Below are 17,362 nucleotides of genomic sequence, written 5' to 3' on the forward strand. Positions count from 1 at the left end.
TGACCAATTTCAAAGTGACACAAAGTTCAGTCCAGTTTAGTTCAGTTCGCAGTAATCGTTGCCATGGCAATGGACAACGTGGGGGGAGAGAGAGAGTGAACGACTGATCATTCAGAAACGGCTTCCACTCACAGACCGGCGATATGGCTCACAAGCAGATTTTGGGCAGGTCCTTGGTGATATCACCTGAGGTCACCGACTGTGACCCCTCCTCCAGATGCGGTCGATCCTCTGCAGTGAACCCGGCACCCAAGCAAGGGCGGACACACGCCGGGTTCCCGCTGATCGTACCTTTCCACCCTGTGCGTTTAAGGTCCGGTACTTCCCACCGACTCATGAGAGGCGCACCGCTTCCAGGGTCTCGTTACCTCGGGTGTCGTGTGTGTGTCCTGCCTTAGCGAACCTCTCCCTTTTTATCCCCCTGCTGGGGTATCGCCTGTCCATCACTTCAAACAGTTCAGGGTTCAAAGGGGGAGCCGCTCTAGACAACTCTCTCTCCCGTCCCTGCATTACACATCTCCAGATGCTGCTTCATTGTTCCTTATCTCTCCTTCCCCTGAGGACAGGTGGCAGACCAACTGCTGATGCCACTGATGCTAACCCAGGCCAGCAAACATCTTAATTTTATGTGTATTCTCGTCACAACTTGAATAAGGAAGGTCTGGAATGACAAGGATCTAACTCCAGAGGTTCTATCAGCATCAGGAGCAGAGCACTGCGAATTAAATGAAAGTACAGAAGGGACAAGTGAAGCAGCCATTGTTGGGAGTCGGCCAGCGGTGAGAGTAGGAGGGTCAGGCATATGAGAGGATCATGGGACAGGAGGCCTAGCTCTCATATCCCTTTTGCCAAACAACTGTCCAGCTCTTGGTTCCATCTCTCCCCCTCCTGTCTTCTCCTATCATTTTGGATCTTCCCCCTCCCCCCCCCACTTTCAAATCTCTTACTAGCTCTTCTTTCAGTTAGTCCTGACGAAGGGTCTCGGCCCGAAACGTCCACTGCACCTCTTCCTAGAGATGATGCCTGGCCTGCTGCGTTCACCAGCAACTTTGATGTGTAGGACTTTTGAGCAGGTGGTTACACTGAGAGTGCCAAATTCAATGAGTAGATGGGTGAACACCGAGAGGTGAAGGGAGACGGAAGTCAGTGCAGGGTCTCCCTGTGGCCATTCCTCTCAGCAACAGGTTTACTCCTTTGGTTACTGCTGAAGGGGATGACCTGTCTGGGGAAGGTAGCAGCAGCCAGACCAATAGCACTGCGGTCAGCTCTGAGCCTCAGAAGGGAAGGGTGAAGTTAGACAGAGCAATAGTCAAAAGGGACTCGATAGTTAGGGGGACAGATAGGAGATTCTGCGGCAGCAAAAGAGAAACCAGGCTGGTGTGTTGTCACCCGGGTGCCAGGGTCCAGGATGTCTCTGAGCAGTTGCAGAATATTCTTGAACTGGATGGTGAGCAGCTGAAGGTCGTGGTACATGTTGGTACCAGTGACATGGGCAGAGAGGGGTAGAGGTCCTGTGCAGTAAGTTTAGGGGGTTAGGAAGGCGGCTGAAGAGTAGGACCTCTAAGGTAGCAATCTTCCAGTACCACAAGCTGCTGAAGGTGAGAACAGGAAGATAGCGCAGATGAATGAGTGGCTGAGGAGATGGTGTGGGGGGCAGGGTTTCAAGTTCTTGGATCAATGGAACCTTTTCTGGGGAAGGGGTGACCTGTACAAGTGGGACAGGTTGCACCTGAGCAGGAAAGGAACCAATATCCTGGGAGGGAGGTTTGATGATGCTGTTCGAGGGGGCGGGGGCGCGGTTAAACTAGATTTGCAGGGGTTTCCGTGGAAAGCGAGGTGAGAGGCAGAGGATGGTATAGTTGGTGCACAAGTAGTGACAGCTTGTAGGGAGTTTATGAGGAAGGATAGGCAGATTATAGAGCAAAGATGCACTCAGCCTGACAGTTTGAGATGTGTCTATTTTAATGCAAGGAGTATCATAAATAGAGCCGTCTCTATTTCCTGAGGAGACTGAGGTCCTTTAACATCTGCCGGACGATGCTGAGGATGCTCTACGAGTCTGTGGTGGCCAGTGCTATCATGTTTGCTGTTGTGTGCTGGGGCAGCAGGCTGAGGGTAGCAGACACCAACAGAATCAACAAACTCATTCATAAGGCCAGTGATGTTGTGGGGGTGGAACTGGACTCTCTCACAGTGGTGTCTGAAAAGTGGATGCTGTCCAAGTTGCATGCCATCTTGGACAATGTCTCCCATCCACTACATAATGTACTGGGTGGGCACAGGAGTACATTCAGCCAGAGACTCATTCCACTGAGATGCAGCACAGAGCATCATAGGGAGTTATTTCTGCTTGTGACCATCAAACTTTACAACTCCTCCCTTGGAGGGTCAGACACCCTGAGCCAATAGGCTGGTCCTGGACTTATTTCCTGGCATAATTTACATGTCACTATTTAATTATTTATGGTTTATTACTATTTAATTATTTATGGTGCAACTATAATGAAAACCAATTTCCCCCGGGATCAATAAAGTATGACTATGACTATGACTAAACAAGGTGGATGAACTTAGAGCGTGGATCAAAACATGGAACTGTGACGTTGTGGCCATTACAGAGACTTGGATGTCTCAGGAGCAAGAATGGCTGCTGACTGTGCTGGATCTTAGATGTTTCAAAAAGGATGGGGGGTTGCCCTGCTGATCAGAGATAGTGTCACAGCTGCAGAAAACAGGAAATCACGGACGGATTGGCTATGGAGTCTCTGTGGGTGAAAGCTAGAAACAGAAATGGGTCAATAACTCTACTAGGTGTTTTTTATAGACCCCCCAATAGAAACAGAGACATTGAGGAGCAGATAGGGGGATGGATTCTGGAATGGTGCAATAATAATAAGGTTGTATGGGTGATTATGGGTGATTTTAACTTTGCTAGTATTGACTGGCATCTCCTCCAAGCAAGGGGTTTAGATAGAGTAGAATTTGTCAGGTGTGTTCAGGAAGGTTTCCTGATGCAATGTATAGATAAGCCAACTAGAGGAGAGGCTGTACTTGATCTGATATTGGGAAATGAATCTGGTCAGGTGTCAGATCACTCGGTGGGAGAACATTTTGGAGGTAGTGATCACAACTCTGTCTTCTTTACCATGGCACTAGAGAGGGATACGAGCAGACAAGTTGGGAAAACATTTAATTGGGGTAGGGGGAAATATGATGCTATTAGTTCAGAGAACATTTGCATGGAGTTCTGTATAGGTATGTTCCAATGAGGCACAGAAATGATGGTATGGTAAAATAATATGGTGTACAAAGTATGTAGACCTAGTTAAGAAGAAAAGAAAAGCTTATGAAAGGTTCAAGAAATTTGGTACTGTTAGAGCTCTAGAAAATTACAAAGGTGCCAGGAAGGACCTCAAGAATGAATTCGGAGAGCCAGAAGGGGCCATGAGAAGGCCATGGCGATCAGGATTAAAGAAAACCCCTAAGGCATTCTACAAATATGTGAAGAGCAAGAGGATAAGACGTGAGACAATAGGACAAATCAAGTGTGACAGTGGAAAAGTGTGTATGGATCCAGAGGAGATAGCAGAGGTACTTAATAAATACTTGCCTCAGTTCTCACCATTGAAAAGGACCTTGGCAATTGTGGGGATGACTTACACTAGACTGAAACTCTGAGTGAATAAACATTAAGAAAGAGGATGTGCTGGAGACCAGACAAAATATACCCTAGGCTACTGCAGGAAGAGATTGCTGAGCCTCTGGCAATGATCTTTCCATCATCAATAGGGATGGGAGAAGTACCAGAGGATTGGAAGGTTGAAAATGTTGTTCCCTTATTCAAGAAAGAGTAGAGATAACCCAGGAAATTATAGACCAGTGAATCTTACTTCAGTGGTGGACAGGTTGTTGGAGAAGATCCTGAGAGGCAGGATTTAATGAGCATTTGGAGAGATAATCTGATGAGGGATTGTCAGCATGGCTTTGTCAAGAGCAAGTCATGCTTTACAGTGGTACAGACAGATAAAGTAGGGTTTTTTAAGAGACTCCTGGATAGGTACATGGAGCTTAGAAAAATAGAGGCCTACGGGTAACCCGAGGTAATTTCTAAAGGACTGGTCAAAGAACACAGAGGCTATCTACAAGAAGGGTCAGAGCCATCTCTATTTCCTGAGGAGACTGAGGTCCTTTAACATCTGCTGGACGATGCTGAGGATGTTCTATGAGTCTGTGGTGGCCAGTGCGATCATGTTTGCTGTTGCGTGCTGGGGCAGCAGGCTGAGGGTAGCAGACACCAACAGAATCAACAAACTCATTCGTAAGGCCAGTGATGTTGTGGGGATGGAACTGGACTCTCTCACGGTGGTGTCTGAAAGGAGGATGCTGCCTAAGTTGCATTCCATCTTAGTCAATGTCTCCCATTCACTACATGATGTACTGGGTGGGCACAGGAGTACATTCAGCTAGAGACTCATTCCACCGAGATGCAGCACTGAGCGTCATAGGAAGTCATTCCTGCCTGTGGCCATCAAACTTTACAACTCCTCCCTTGGAGGGTCAGACACCCTGAGCCAATAGGCTGGTCCTGGACTTATTTCATAATTTACTGGCATAATTTACATATTACTATTTAACTATTTATGGTTCTATTACTATTTATTATTTACGGAGCAACTGTAATGAAAACCAATTTCCCCCGGGATTAATAAAGCAACACACATCAAAGTTGCTGGTGAACGCAGCAGGCCAGGCAGCATCTCTAGGAAGAGGTACAGTCAACGTTTCAGACCGAGACCCAAGTCTGACGATGACTAAAGTAAGTACGTGTTCAGCACAGCATTGTGGGCCATAGGGCCTGTATTGTGTTGTAGGTTTTCAATGTTTCTATATGCACAAAAATCCTCCAAATGGTCCCCTCATGTTCACAGCATTGTGATACATGGCACCGACAGCATGTAAAACTAATAAGAAAGATAAGAAAAAATAGTTATTGAGCAGAGAGAGATAGGTCTGCCATTTGTAGGACAAATGTATGCACAAGTTCCTAGAAGAGCTTCAAGTTTTAGGAGTAAGCATCGGCAACAGTCTATCCTTATTCAACTATGTAGACACCTTGGCCTCTGTCTGTTCTTGTCTCTACTTCCTCAGAAGGCTGAAGGAATGTAGCATATTCCTGCTGATCCTCAGCATCGATGCATCATAGCTTGGTGTGACAACTGACTGACAGGAACTGCAGAGAGTTGTGCCCAAAGCTCAGCACATCATGAAAACCAGCCTCCCCTCTACGGACTCTAGCTATACTTCCCGCTGCCTCAGTAAAGCAGCTAACATATCAAAGATCCTTCCCACCCTGAACGTCCTCTCTTCTCTCCCCTCCCTTGGGCAGGAGATGCAAAAGCACAAAGCACCAGGATCAAGGACATCTTATATCTCACTGTTATAGAACTATTGAATGTAGTATGATGAGAGGATCTCTAACTTCCCAATCTATGGGATCATAGCCTTTATACCTTATCATCTGTGCTGTCCTCTGTGCTTTCTCTAAACTATAGCACCGTATTCTGCACTCTGTTATTGTTTCCCTCATTCCACCTCAATGGACTGGTGTAATCAAGAGATCTGTATGGATGACACGTAAAGCAAAGGTTTTCATTGTACCTCAGTTCATGTGACAATAATAAACTACTTTACCAATGTACTCTGTCACACTTATGATTTAATAATATAATGGGAATCCAACTATGCTTATGAATGTCCATAAGTCAGATATTCATAGCCCAAGGACAGCTTTATGATACCTTCAGGATGAATCAGCAAAGAATTGGAAATATTTTAATTTCAAAAATAGGATTTACTCATGATAAAAATGCATAAAAGAAAGAAATAGTGCAAAAACCCTTGATATTCGTGGTCAGTGTATTCAGTAATGTAACTTTTAAAGAGAAAAGACCCAGCACATTTTGTACCATTGCCATTCGTGCGGCTCGCTGAGATGATACTGTTTTCAGTGCTCATGGGGCTTCCGCCACCCAACTCTCCCCTCCATATGCATTAGCAGAAAAAGCTGAGACTGGTCCTTCCCCATAACAGCTCCAGGAGTACATCATAACAGACGACTGAGTTCTTCCTAGTCATTGACAGACAAGGCCACTTCTATCAGCCCAGGTTTTGTTTGGCCTTCCCATGACAGTTGTTGCCAAGGCAAATGTGCCCAGTAGTTTTGTGTACTGTCTTACTGAGTGGGGGATGCCTTTAATGGAGAGTAGAGTGACAACCAGCGTACTGGGATCATCCAACTCATTTACAAATGGTAATGCATCAGCCCGGGAGTTTCATGAGGTTTCTTCCAATATAACTGAAGTGGCAGCCCAAAGATTTGTCAAGAAACAGGGAGAAAAAGCATTTTTCTTCTAATTTCCACCTAACAGCCCACCAGCAATAGCCAAAGGAAGACCCACAAATCCCCAGGAAGTACCTGCCTGAAAACCTTAGTCAACGATGATTCAGTGATCAGTGTGTTACATGGTGCCAATGTAATTCACCTGAATTATCTTTCAAAGGTCCTGCGATTTTCATAGACTTGCTTGGATTTGGCCTCTGACTTCCTAAAGTCCGGAGTCAAAGGAATGAACTTGGGAGCCACAGCACCTTTCTTTATTGTGCATACAACACTACTGCCTTGGGATGATTCAGAATTAGATGTGAGCTGAGTATTTGTCATGTACATCAGGATGCAATTGAATTGCTTTTACATGAAACTCAGAGAGTAAACAGTATGATCACAAAGACACAAGAGATTTTGCAGATGCTGCAGATCTTGAGCATCACACACAAAATGCGGGAGGAACTTATCAAGCCATGAGGCATATATAGAGGGGATTGAACAGCCAATGTTTCAGACTGAGATCCTTAATCAGGATTGGGAAGGACGAAGGCAGAAGCCAGAAAAAAATGTTAGGGGTGGGAGAGGAACACAGGCTGGCAGGTGATAGGTGTGTCCAGGTGAGGAGGGAGGTAGGTGGGTTGGAGAGGAGCACAAGCTGGCCTTAGCAGACAGGATTGAGGAAAACCCCAAGGCATTCTACAAGTACGTGAAGAGCAAGAGGATAAGGCGTGAGAGAACAGGAGCAATCGAGTGTGACAGTGGAAAAGTGTGTATGGAACCGGAGATAGCTGAGATACTTAATCAGTACTTTGCTTCAGTACTCACTATGGAAAAGGACCTTGGTGATTGTAATGATGACTTGCAGCAGACTGGAAAACTTGAGCATGTAGATATTAAGGAAGAGGATGTCCTGGAGCTTTTGGAAAGCATCAAGCTGGCTAAGTCACTGGATGGGATATACCCTGGGCTACTGTGGGAAGCGAGGGAGGAGACTGCTGAACCTCTGCATTGATCTTTGTATCATCAGTGAGGACAGGAGAAGCTCTGCAGGATTGGACAAGAGGGTATAAGGTGCCTGGAAGTAGGTATAGAGGAGATGTCAGGGGGAGGTTTTTTACACAGAGAGTGGTGATTGCGTGGAATGGGCTGCCGGCAATGGCGGTGGAGGCGGATACGATAGGGTCTTTTAAGAGACTCCTGGATAGGTACATGGAGCTTAGAAAAAGAGAGGGCTATGGGTAGGCCTAGGTAGTTCTAAGGTAAGGACATTTCGACACAGCTTTGTGGACCAAAGGGCTCGTATTGTGCTGTAGGTTTTCTATGTTTCTATGTTTCAATGTGATAAGTGTGTCCAGGTGAGAAGGAAGGTAGGTGGGTGGGCGAGGAGGGAATGAAAGATAATGATATGAGAGGTTAAGAGGTGATAGGTGGAAGAGGCAAAGGGTTGCTGAAAAAGGACTCTGATAGGAGGACAGTAGACCATTGAGTAAAGGAAAAGAGGTTGGGAAACAGGGGGAGGTGATGGAGAGGCCATGAGGGCGTGGGAGTGAAAGAGAAGGGGTGACTGGGTCACAGGAATGAAGTAAAACAAAGTGGGGTAGGGGCAACAGAAGGGAATGGTTACTGAATGATAAAGAAGTCGGTGTTCATTCTGTAGGGTAACAGCAAGGGTGCTGGCATTCTTAATGGGACTGCTGGCCTTCCTGAGGCAGTTCAGTACAAAGATGGCCTGGACAGAAGGAAATGATTAGCCAGTGATGGCTGGGGCAGTGTTTACCACTCCCTGCAGGTTCTGTCAAAACTGTCAATCCAGAGAAAACCAGTTGCCACACCAGGCTGAGATGCAAGCCGTCAATGCAATCCTTCTATAGCACATCTGTAACAATCTGACGTATTCCTCACAGTCAAGCTGAACTTCCTTAGAACCTGAGAAAGTATATTTACTGATGTGCATCCTTGATCACTGCATCAGTGCAAAGGGGCCAGTGGAGGTTGCTGGTCATTATGGATAGCTAGGAACCTGAAGCAGTTGACCATCTCTGAAACATCTCTCCAGAGTTAGCTGTTCTCTGTATCCAAGGCATCGGGCAGTACTTCTGGTGAAGTGCTAATCCTGAAGGGAGTTTAAAATCAGTTTACAACAATGTAGCATGTACCGATGTGATGGTCTGTTCAAGCTTCAGAGAGAGCTAGTCAAGAGTGCAACCCACCACGTTCTCTGAATTGTTACATCACCGACAATCAATGGTCCATCAAGTCCACAGTGTGCCTTAAGGAGCACTGGACTTCAAAATATTGATAGTGTAATGTAATCGGGTGACATGTTGTTCATAATAGAAACTGTTCTACAGAATTCACAAGCACCATTACTGAGTTGTTGTGTTCACTGTAAGAGACATTGTCTGATGTAATGACTTCAGTGTAAGGTGACTGCTTTTGGGCTGTTCGTAAAGGACAAAAAACAATTTCCACACATGTTATTTGCAAAATCCTACAATGGTACAGGAGTAGTCCATTCAACCATTTGTCCATAATGTTTATTCAGATAGACCAGAACTACAGAATTGTCAATGCACAGAAGGAGCTCTCCGTCAAGTCTGTGATACACCTTAATGTGGACTTTCAATACTGCTTAAGTTCTAGGAATCTCTTCTTACCACGACATTAAAGGACACAGGAGTATCTGTGACTGTTTTAGTTCTAACCACATGACATGTGGACATCATGTTGACATCAGTTAGACAAGGATTGACATCACTATACATACATGCTGATGACTGGACTTCCTCACACACCCTTACACAATCACAACACTCTGCTTGTCCTCTTTACAGGGCACCTTCATAGCCGTGCCCAGCCAGGTCTGTGGGCTGGTTTCCTCAGCGAACTCCTCAGTGTTGTACTCACTCCTGGAGCTCCAGATCTTGCACCCCTTCACCGTTCAACGACTGTAACAGTGTCTGGTTCTGTGTCAATGTCAGGAGTGAATTATCTTTGGACATCACTATAATGAGATGGTACACATGGGTGAGATTCTTGCTGTGATCCTGGATGTTGCTGACATGATTTGTGACATAAACCAAAAGGCTGTTCCGAGCAGAACTGGACCTCCTCAGACAGGACCCACTTCAGTCTCCTTCACGCTCACTGGTCTGGTGACCTTAACTCTCCAGCTCAGTCCAAATTGCTTTTCTTTTCCTCGACTCATCGCTCCACTCTGAGTTAGGCTGTGTCAGACGCAGTCGTGTGGGGAAATGATGATACATTGAGAGCTCTGTTAGAGAATGGTGCAGTATTAAAATGGCCAGTCTATCACTCATTAAAAAGCTAGAGTAACCTTGGGACACTTCTTCAGGCTTCTCTGATCACACTGCAGTGTGGGACAGAGGAAGCTGTCGATATTTGCTGCTGTTATGCAGCAAGTATTTGAGAATTTCAAGCGAAATGTTCGACACTAATTCTACATCAATTCCATGCCTAGGAAAAATGCAGATCAGCTGCTACAACACTGTAACACTGTTGTACGAGAACCCCTGATTGGAGTTTAGTCCAAGTTGACTGAACGCCAATGAAGAAGTGGCCAGTTGTGCTTCTGAGAAAAATTCTCTGAAGTTAGAAGTGTTGTTGGCCAAGGCTCTACCCAATCTGGTGCTTTGCATTGCGGGCAAACATAGGCAAAAATACCTTGCTATCATGGTTGGGACATGGACAGAGCTCCTGGTAATGCCTTTCACACTAACAACTCCAATCTGCTTGGCCTGTAGCTCATTCACAATTCCTTTCCCCAGAGCACTTAGAACGATGGCTCAATATTTCCATTTTAAACATCCTAGCAGGTTGATTATTCAGACCTGCAACCGGAGAATGGTCCATAAAAGATTCACATCCCTTTGCATTTTCAATTCAAATCAAGTTTATTGTTATGTGCACAAGTACATTGAGATACAGGTCCAAAGAAGAACTTTGCATCACAGACATAAAGGTTCAGACAGCATGCAGAACATAAATTATAAATGGCAATAAAGAAGAAGACTGTGGTAAGCAAGACTTTTGTGCATAAAAAAACAATCAAAGACAAGTCCATTGTGGTGCAAGAGGTAGTCTGTACCATTCCATTGTGGAGGTAGGATGGAAGCTCTGAAGATGGCTGTTGGAAAACAGCTGTTCCTGAAGCTGGAGGTGTAGGAATTTTAGCTTGATTGTAGCAGCAGGAAGAGGGCACGACCGGGATAGTGTGGATTCTCAATTCTTGAGGCATTGTGCCTTGTAAACGTTGTTGATGGCGGGGAAGGCTGTGCCTGTGGTCTTTAAGGAAGATGTCAATGGAAATATGGTGGCAGAGTGGTGTAGTTAGCACAGCTGCAGACTCGTATTTCTAGTGACTTTATGCAACTTTATGGCTCTATGTAATCTCCCAGTGCAAGTTGCCCCTTAAGCTGTATTCCCCTGTTTCCTTTCTGTTCCACACATTTGGTCTATCTCCCTACAGACGTACTTTGCTCAGAATCTCAACTGGTCCCTCAACACCAGCTCCACAGCCAAGAAAGCCCAGCAGCATCTCTACTTTGTGTGAAAGCTGAGTAAAGTCCATCTCCCACCCCCCATCCTCACCACATTCTACAGAGGTTGTATCGAGAGCATCCTGAGCAGCTTCATCACTGCCTGGTTCAGAAATTGCACCATCTCAGATCGCAAGACCCTGCAATGGATAGTGATATTAGCTGAGAAGATCATCGGGGTCTCTCTCCCCACCATTACAGACATTTACACCACACGCTGCACCCGTAAAGCCAACAGCATTATGAAGGACCCCACACACCCCTCATACAAACTCTTCTCCCTCCTGCCATCTGGCAAAAGGTACTGAAGCATTCGGGCTCTCACGACCAGACTGTGCAACAGTTTCTTCCCCCAAGCCATCAGACTCCTTAATACCCAGAGTCTAGACTGACATCTACATCATTTATTATTATATTGTAATTTGTCCTCTGTTGTGCCTGTTGTCTTGTTTATTATTTATTGTACTGCCCTGCACTGTTTTGTGCACTTTATGTAGTCCTGTGTAGGTCTGTAGTCTAGTGTAGTTTTTGCGTTGTCTTACGTAGTCTAGTGTAGCCTTGTGTTGTCTCACCTGGTCTAGTGTAGTTTTGTGTTGTTTCATGTAGCACCATGGTCCTGGAGAAACGTTGGTTCATTTTTACTGTGTACTGTACCGGCAGTTTATGGTCGAAATGACAATAAAAAGTGACTTGACTTGACGACTTGACAGTGTTCATTGTCTGAACCTAACGCACTCTTTGCTGAGGTCCTGAATTATGTGCTTCTTTAATCTTCCCAAATCTTCTCTGCCTTCCTTCCCACGGTCTGCAGCCTTCTAAAGCATCCTCCCTCAATATCTCCTGATCTCTGATCTCCTTTCCCTTTGCCCTACCTCTCTGCTTCTCAATTTACTTATTTATGGAGATACAGCTCGGATTAGATCCTCCTGGCCCTTTGAGCCACACACTCACCCAGCAAACCTCGATTTAACCCTCGCCTAGTCACAGGACAGTTTGCAATGACCAACTAACTTACTGACCGGTACGTCTTCAGACTGAGAGAGGAGACCGGAGCGCCCCGGGAAAACCCACGCACTCCACGCAGAGGATGTACAGACCCCTTCCAGGTGACGTCAGAATTGAACTCTGAACCCTGACACCCCGAGCTGTGATAGCATCCTGCTAACTGCTACACTACTGCGGCACCCAAAATGAATAAAAAAGAATTAATGCAAAAATCAGCTGTGTACATGGAAAAGCTGAGCAGTCTGAAGCTGAACATCGATCCATGAAGCAAGTCTTTGTTTTCTTTGGATTTAAGCTGTGCTCTGGTCCATCGATTAAGGAGAGCATTTTTCTCTCATAAACATGACCATTAAGCCACAGTTTCAGGGGTGGAGAAGGCAAAAGGCCTCAGCTTGTATTGCCAAAGAAAACACAAAAATATCTTTCCAAGTTGTAACAATGAAGAAATACTGTCATCTGTCTACATTTCTTTCTTGCATTTGGTATGGAAAACACATCATCTATCTCTGTGCTCTTTGCAGCTCAGGCAGATCCAGAGGGATCTAATTCTGCAGGCTAGGCATGATGCAAGAGAAGCCTCTGCTCACTGACATCCCTGATTTACTGAAAAGCCATTCCTTCACCACTAATTGCCTAAGAATTAAAAAGATCCCCATGACATGGGAGGACACCATTCTTCCCATCGAATCTATCCTAGCACTCAGAGCAATCCCATTCTCCCACTTCTTTCCTTACAACACATTCTCCCTCACTTGCCCATCAACTCCCTCTTGTTCTCCAACTACCCACTTAAACTAAGGGGAAACACTTACAGCGGCCATCTACCATATTCACTATCTGATTCTTAAGGGCACGGGAGGCAACTGGAGCACCCAGAGGAATTGCCCCAGGTGGTCACAAGGAGAACGTGCAAACTCCACATAGACAGCACTGGAGGTCAGGACTAAACACTGGTCACTGGAGCTGTGGGGCAACAGCTCTACCAGCTGTGCCCACTGTGCCACTATTTCGCTAGGCAGCACAGTTATTAATAATGCATGCAGATCAGGGCGAACATGAAGTGGGAAGAGTTTGGACGATGATTACACTTGCTGTTATATTTGCATTATTCATGAGGAGTGGCCAAGTGATCCTTGATGGCACTAGGGCACTTCTGGCGTTGGCCTGATACCTGTTGGCCATTTGGGGTCAAACCATCATTGATGCATTGTGATCTATTTTCAGACGTCTGTCTGCTGCTCCAGACTTTAAATGAAGCAAAGTGAATAAATCAGTGATTCTGTAGCAAGCAGTGTAAGTTTCTTCCTTGAGAGAGTCCCTCAGGCTTGGGGGTGACTTGCTTGCACTCTGGATCTGGGTCACTGATGATGCCAACGTAGAGACATAGATTCTTCTACTGATGGGGCAGGTGGTAGCGGTAGGGGATGGGCAGGTGGCGAAGCAACATCCTTTGCTGAAGCATCGGGATCTGCTACGTCCAGAAGATCTGCTGCCTTGTCGCCCCTTATGGGCCCACAGGCTACCTGAAACAGAGAATGCAACGAGAAACGATGGGGTGAGGGACCTTTTCTCATATGTGTCCAAAGCCTCTCTCATATGGTCTGGGTGACTGAAGCATAGATCAGGGATTTTGTTACTAATTCCCACTATGACCTTGGAAGCTTTGTGCCTCTCGATTCCTCACTGGAGGTTATGGTGTGTAAAGGAATCACACAGCATGGAAACAGACCTTTTCATCCATCAAACATCTGTCAGCATCAAGCACCCATTTATACTAAACCTACACTCACCTCATTCCCTCCTCATTCTCATAATCTTCCTTTAGATTTGGCTACTGACACAATACCGACATTTACAGTGATTAATTATTATACCAACACACACCCTTTTGTGCATAGGAGAAAAGCAGAGTGCCTGTAGGAAATCTACAGTTGTCACAAGCTCTGCACAGATAACACCCGAGGTCACCATTGAACCCAGGTCACAAGGGCAGTGAAGCAGCAGTTCGACTAGCTGCATCAGTGTGCCTCTCATATGCTCCCAGTTCTTTGCTACTTCCTTTCAAACCAGCCCCACAGTACAATTAATGATTTAAATTTGTGCTTTTTCTAAAGTCTCCTCTTGGATTTCAATTTCCAATCTTCTTTGAGCGTGCTGCCTTCACCTTCATTTCTCCTGTCAAAGTAGTTATTTTAGTTGAGCCAAGATATTGCCAATTTTTATGACCTTCAAAAGGGATTGAATTGTTTCCTCTGCACCATCTGTCTCACTAATGAAAACTGCAGTGTAATTGAGGCATGACTGTTCCTTAATCATAGTATTCACCAAATATGATGTAACTCTGGTAGTGTTGGGCAACATGATGTGGCAGCTAGCAGTCCAGGATGTGTGTTAGCTTATCCAGGTACACCCAGCAATACTCTCTTAAAGTTATAGTGATACCATCTGTGAATTACTAACTGTTCTTTGCAAACAGAAGCAATGGCAGACAAGGCAAAATGAAAAGCTTCATGAAGAACACTCTGCTAACAGAATTGATGGCAGTCGGTGAAACAGAGACCGTACTCCCCCATATTCACTGTTGGTGAAACAGAGACTGTACTCCCCCAGGTCCACCAGCAAGTCCAAGAACAGCATTAATATTGTTGTGCTTGGCATCAATGAGCTACCCATGTGACTGTGATACACCTGAATCTCTAAGATGATTTATGTCTGCTGTCAGACCCTTTGTCTGATGGAGCCTCTATTGACAAAACAGGCCCCGTGTTCCTGAAATAAATCCATTGCCCAGTGACAATGATTGGTCCAGGGTTCTTTGCAATTCACTCTTCAGACATAACAGGGAATTATCACTCTCCTGCTCTTCAAACTTTGGATTCCAATTTGTTTAAAATGACCCTGATTGAAATATCATCCATTGCTTCTGTCTCTTTGAATTTCCTTCTGCAGTGGTATTAAAACTTAAAGAAGCTCTTCCAGTTTCATGGCCCTGTACATGCCAAACCTATGATGGTTAAATAAGTTGAAATTTGAATTTGGATATTCAAAACTTTAACATAAGTTTAGCATTGTCTTGGCACCTGGCTGATTTGTGTCACCTGACCTTCTGGAGTATTTCAATGGAAGGATTGCCAGGGAAGAGGTTTGGATGTTCTTCATTCTGATTAGTTGCTCTAGAAAATAACCTGGTCTGGGAAAGGGTCTGTCAGGAATAAGAAGGAGTTCTCTTTACTGCAGGGGAGTAAGCCTTTGGGAGTGTTCTCTCTGTCTCAGCTATTGAGTATATTTGAGGGAATTCTAGGCTGTAGTCCTAGATAGGAACATGAGATTGCAAGAGCACAGGAGAATAAGAGTAGGAGTAGGCCTGTCTGCTGCTCAGACCTATCTCACCAATCAATCTGCTCATAGCTGATCTGCCCTAGGACTCATCTTCACCCATGAATTTCCTGAGGATAATGGACTCAAGGAACATAGTCACCCTTGTACAAAAACAAACCACTGGAAGAACACAGCAGGTCGGGCGACACCTGTGGAGGGAAATGGACAGTCAACATATCAGTCACTGGTCAGTATCCATTTCCCCCACAGATACTGCCTGACGTGTCAAATTGCTCCAGTAGTTTGCTTTTTGCTCCTATTTCAAACATTTGCAGTCTCTTGTATCTGCATCGTCAACCTTGATCTTACTGAAAGACAGAGCAAGTTTTGTGATTAAGTCTGCTCTGATGGTGACAGAGCGGATAACATGCCAGTTTATTATTCCCAAGAACTCAACTGGCAAACCAAAGACCTGAGTTCAAATCTGACCATGACAAATGTGGAAATTAAGTTCAGAAGTCTTAGTTATGATGACCAGATGGGTTGTTGTACTAACCCATGTGGTTCATCAGTGTGCCTCACGGGAGGGTCTTTCCTGTAAGACCTGTGTCTTCCCTGTCCCTCCCTCCAGCCTGGCTCCAAACCTATCCATGTGGTTGATTCCGAAATAGCCCAGGAAACCACAGTCCAGGCCAATAATGGAGGACAACAAATGACATTGCTTATGAAGGCCAGTTCACAAAGAGTGAAAAAATGAAGTTAGGTGAGAGGATTCTATAGTCTAATGATTCCGTATTTCCTTATCGTAAGAGGAGACCATTCTGCCTGTTAACTCTATACCTGTTCTTGGACCCAATGACATCCACCACTTATTTTCTCTAAAACTTCTTCCTACAGCAGGGATCCAAGGGGCCCGTTTTTCTGACAGAGATTAGTGGTTATGGAATGAGCTGCCAGAGTAAGTGTAGAGGTGAGAACAATTGCATCATTGAAGATAATTAGACAGGTTCATGTGGTGCTTAATATGAGATGGCAGCATCCATCATCAAGAATGCCTAGTACCCAAGCCATGCTCTCTTCTCGTTGTTCCATCAAGGAGGAGGTACAGGAGCCTCAGGTCCCACACCACCAGGTTCAGGAACAGTTATTACCCTACAACTATCAGACTCATGAATCAGCATAGTAACTTGACTCACCACACGCTGAAATGACTCCACAAACTATAGACTCAGTTTCAACGACTCTACAACTCGTGTTCTCAGTATTATCAGTTTTTATTTTGGTATTTGCATGATTTTTCTTCTTTTGCACATTGGTTCTTTGCCAGTCTTTGTTTATGTATATTTTTTCATAAACTCTACTGCATTTCTTTATTTTCCTGTAAATGCATGGAAGAAAATGAATCTCAGGGTAGCATATGGTAGAATATATGTACTTGGATAAGAAATTGACCTTGACTTTGATTTTGAATTGGATACACGCCAAATACAGGAAAATGGGACTTGTTCAGGTTGACAGCTTGGTTGGCAATGTTCTTCGTCCATCGTCGTCGTCGATGTAGACCTCAACACCATCATGATGATGATGGTGTTGAGACTAGTGCATGATTTGGATTTAAGTGAGGGAGAGTTGCTCAGCGTCAGCCTCACTCTCTCTTCCCAATTTCATCTGGATCCAGTGGCAAGACAGAGTCTAGACGGCTGGAGATGGGGCTAGACGCAGTGGATGACCAGGACGTCTTCTGTGTCTTGTCCTGCTCTACATGTTCCACGACGCTTGCAGAGACCGCCTTCTTGACCATTGGACCTTCCATTGGTCTCGTCCGCTCAGTCCGCCGGAGTTTGTCTTCACATGCTGGGATAGACAACTCCCTATCTCACCGAGGGTTTGAGACCCGTCGGCTACCCTCACCTGGTTTAGCCGGCTTGTCGAAGCCATTGCCTGGGGTGTGGCCGCTGTCGCATGCAAACAGCTACGGGGAGCTACAGGTGAGAGCTGAGTGCCAGGTGGGGACCAAAGGTGGACTAACCACCTTGAAAAGGACGCGACATGTTCCCCCTCCCTGACACTCCATACACCCCTGGTTGGCAATAAT

Source organism: Mobula hypostoma, chromosome 6, assembly GCF_963921235.1.
Source record: "Mobula hypostoma chromosome 6, sMobHyp1.1, whole genome shotgun sequence".
In the NCBI taxonomy this organism is placed as follows: domain Eukaryota; kingdom Metazoa; phylum Chordata; class Chondrichthyes; order Myliobatiformes; family Myliobatidae; genus Mobula; species Mobula hypostoma.